Genomic DNA, 4771 nt, shown 5'->3' with positions numbered 1-4771 from the left:
AATCATGTGGAAGTCCCCTCTTGTGATCCAAAGTGGGTGGGATCTTTCTGAGTTGATCTGAGTGAGGGTGTTCAATGTGTATACTTTGTTTGTTGCCTCCTGGGGGAAATAGACATTAGTTAAGTGTCCATGAACATTTGTCCCTATTAAATGAAACTTGGCCTGAATAAAGTGATTACTGGCATGTATGTTGGTAAGTGTTATAGCTCTATCATCCCAAATGATGGCTAGCCCTCCTGAGGCTCCTGTGGCTTCCACTGCCACTTCTTTGCTTCCTGGACACACTTTGGCAAGGATCTGATCCAAAGCTCATTCTTATTATCAAAACAATGGATTACGTCAAAAACTGTCACAAGTCTTGTAGCTCGAAAATAGAGTAAAGTTTTACAATCAAAAGCTTGAATCCTACTGAGTTCCTAGGCCTCTCTACTTATACGTCTGAAGTCTCCAACGAATTCCTTAAAATTAGGGAGGCTCGGCCCCAAACTCGATATAAACAGGTGCTTTGACTTTCACTTGCTCTGATGCCTTCTAGTCCTCATGATTTGGCTGTTTTCACTTCGAGATAATGGAGGAATATTTGAATGGAGGGTAGTAAATGAGGAGGATTTACCTCCTATAATTCCTCTCCCTTGTCCCATTCGATTTTTGACCAAGGTTTTTTCCAAAATTCCTTGGTTTTATCCTTTAATCCTATGTTAAATGCACATTAGACCACAAAGCAAAATATCCAACTCTAACTCATCTCATAAACAAAATATAATCAAAAGTATGCAATAAGTTGTGAGAATAGTTGGTTTGACTAAGCTAGGAGGTGAATTAAGGCCCATATAATTACCCAATGATGAGGCTCATCAATGACATCCTGATCTTCAGCCAGAGTTAGTAAGAGCACCTTCACCACATCCAACAGGTTCTCCAAATAGTGTGGCAACACAAGCTGTGTGCCAATTTGGAGAGATGTACTTTCGGCATGACCCAGGTTCAGTATTTGGGATACATTATTGATGAATGGAGGGTGCAGGTGGATCCAGCCAAGATTCAAGTCATTCAAGATTGGCCAACCCCAACCACTCTGACAGAGCTCTGCAGCCTTCTAGGTCTTGCTAATTTCTACCGCAGGTTCGTGTTGGGGTTCTCTCATATCACTTGGACCTTGAGTCAAGTCACCAAAGGAGGAGTGAAAGAAAAATTATTTTGGTCTGAATCTCAATAGAAGGCATTCACAGTGTTGAAACATTGCCTCTGCTCTACACGAGTGCTCACATTACCAAACTTGCAACAACCATTCGAGATTGAGACAGATGCCTCTGACTATGCTATTGGAGTAGTCCTTACTCAACAGGGGCATCCAGTGGCATATCACAGTGAGACACTTTCAGACACGGTACAGAAGTAAAACCACTTATGATAAAGAGATGTATTCCATTGTGTAGGCCTGCGGACAATGGAATCATTACATTTTGGGGAAGGAAACAATCATCCACACCGACCACTGTTCCTTGCAATTCATACAGATGCAAGGGAAGTTGCAGAATGATTGCCATCAGAAGTGGTCCACATACCTGCAATAGTTCCATTTGAATATCAAGTAAAAGAAGGGCAGCACAAATAATGTTGCGAACTTCCTCAGCCGACCACCGATCATGGTGTTAACTACCGTGCTCAACTCTTGTGGGAATGAGACTTCTGATTGGCCACTTCTCTACAAAAGAAACCCAGAATTCGGACACACATACCATATGCTCTTGGGGGGTTAGAAAGTTCCAGGTTTTCACCTCTAGGATGCATTGTTATGCCATATGGGACACCTTTGTGTTCCTTCAAGCGAGCATGCGAAGATGATTTGGGAAGCGCACTACAGTCGGGCCGCTGGGAATTTCGGGGTCGAGAAAACAGTGGCAGTACTGCAGAAGTATTTCTATTGGCCAAATATATGAATGCTTATAATATTTAATATATTGTTAAGGAGATTACCCCTTGACTAATTAGTGAAGTATTTAATATTGGATGAGAGAGTTGTAAGGCTGAAATTTTGGCTACCACGGGTTAAATTTGGTATGTGTATTATGTCAATGCAAAATTAGATTTCACACCTCTCCAGGAATCAATCAAAATCATTTATACATACCAATCAAAGGCATTCAATAGATGTTTAAAGCATTGGTTGGGAGGAGTTCATTGTCATATCCATCCAAGGGTTTCCAAACTAGAGAAACAAGGGCATGTGTTTGATTTATGGGCTAACATTTGAAAAATTGCTACGAGGAGAGGAGTTGGTGGGAGTCCTTCTTATGGCAAGGTCCTGCACCTCTTCCTTTATTTATTAAAGTATGCTTGAAATAAGTGATTATAGATATATGATACATATAATATGCAAACCACTCACAACACAACAATATGGAACATTTGAATGAGACATAATTTATTTTGAATATATTTTTGCTTTAAAAAAGGCAAGATATGCTACCATGATGCAATGCAATGATTCACCAACATTGGGCACCAAACAAATGACTTGGACCATGAATGTTATGTACGATGACAGTCATCCACTATAAGCTATGATTATTAGCCACTCTGACACCCCTTATTTATGGTCACTCATTGAACATGCTCATGAAATTTGAGATCACTAGACATGGTTAACACAATCTAGTATGGTGTGAGGGTCTTGCCTACAATGCAAGCTTTCTAACACCCTTTACAACAACATTGCTTCACGAAAGGCATTTGACATTGATTCATAATTTTTCCTTTGTATATGAGAAAGAAACTAAATGTTACTTCTCCCTTATCCAAGATAATGCTCTTGATTACAAATTGAACAATGTATCATGACATTGCCTTTCTCTCTTCGTGTGAACTTTCTCAATTAGCATCTAGATACCTTGTGAGATAAAACTCAATTTATGTATTGTATTTGGTATTGTGTCAATTATTCATTTTTTATGTCCTAATATTGTGTTAATGGCCTTCCAATGCATGGTCAATCTTGAATTAAAATTTTGACATGGAAAATCCCAATTTTGAAATTTTGGCAATCAGAGGCACAATGCAGGGACAACGTGTATCCATCTTGATGGATAGTGGGGAAACCAAAATTTTTATTGATGCACAGTTGGTGGAGTGTAGAAGCATTCATAGATTGATATATATCCTGAACAACATGGGCGAGAGAGGATGCCCATGCTTCACCTCAGTTGTCTTCTTGATTGTTGGTTCAATATGTTGAGGATATGGTTGATGGGAGAAATATTGAGGATATGGTTGATGTCTTGATATTGAAGTCAAAATCCTTCCTTAACCCTTTAGCCAAAGAGGTGTCTCCTAAAGTATCTCCAATAATATCCTATGAAGATTCATAACATTTAACTTGGAATCATGGCCCACCATGATCATCTAATAATTAATTGAAATAGAACTAAACCCCAATTTAGGGATTGGGTGGATCATATGGTGAGACTATTCTAGTGGGAACCCTAAATAAATGACTTGAAAACCCCTTGATTTTCTACCTTGTTGTCATTCATCTCCCAAATTTCTTGTTGGCTACACAAGTCCTAGAAAACATGGCAAGGAAGATGAGAGGGAGTTGACAAGGACATTAGGTTGTACTATAACATCATAAAGTGCATCCACATGGATGAACATGGAATGGGAATTAAGGTCATAAAGTAGACTAGAGTTTTAGAGAAATAGGGTGCATCAAAATATTTTTTGAGTGTCCCAAAGGGAAATATACAATTCTTATCTCCTCTAAAATACAATATACATTTATTGTGGTGATAGTAACCACAAGATTCTTAGAACTAGTGGTATAGTGCTTGGTCATGAATGAATATGCGGAAAAGAAATCTAAAGCTTTCAATTCACTGGCATAAAATATATCATGGGGCCAAATCAAAATTTCAAGGGACATGTCAAGGATCTCCGGTAAAATGGGGTTAGCAGCTAAAGACTACCTTCCAAATAATTTAAGGAGAGTAGGGAATATTTAGAGGAGGCCAACTAAAGAAACCATAAGCAATAAAAGGGGGAAGCTATCTAACAAATATGGTTAGAGTAGGCATCAAAATCCCCATCCTTGAACGAAATGGTGGTTTACACAGGGCTTGTGAGAGAATATGGGATGGAGGGTAGATTGGCATGGTTAGAAAATGAGCGAAGGGTTTTATCTACTAAAGGAATATGGGATGGAGGTTAAGTCTAAGTTCAGGGAGGATTTTATATTTTTTTACAAGGATGGAGTTGGATGTATCACAACAAAGGAGCTTGGGACAGTAATGCATTCTTTGGGTCGAAACCCCAATGTATATTGGAGGTTTTCCAAATGTTTTATATTCAATAATCCAGTCCTGAATACAATAAACCACAAAAGAGTACTTCTAATCTTCCTGTAAATGCAACATATTAAATACACCATTCCAAATTGATTTTACTAAGGAGAATCAAAGAAATAGATGAGTATGGTCATCCATCGCCTCCATACAGAGTAAACAACAACCAGGCCCACTTTGTCCTTTACGACACAAATTTTCCCATGCCAAGATGAAGCTAGAAAGATACATTTATTGATATTCTTAGGCAGAGCAAAAATATGAAGCCAATATACAAAGATGCTCTGAAGGACTGCTCGAACTAGAGTCAACTTGCCTCCTAGGGAGAGCCACCTGTGTACCCATGATAAAAGTATACATTGGATTTTCTCTATAAGTCAGCTCCAATCCTTAATTCCATAACAATTAGGTTGGAGTATAAATCTAAGATA

Source organism: Pinus tabuliformis, chromosome 2_1 (assembly GCF_031772625.1).
Source record: "Pinus tabuliformis cultivar Carrire ecotype Pingquan chromosome 2_1, CPIR1, whole genome shotgun sequence".
Lineage (NCBI taxonomy): Eukaryota > Viridiplantae > Streptophyta > Pinopsida > Pinales > Pinaceae > Pinus > Pinus tabuliformis.
The sequence above is the reverse complement of the archived record's forward strand: the minus strand, read 5'-3'. Positions refer to the sequence as shown.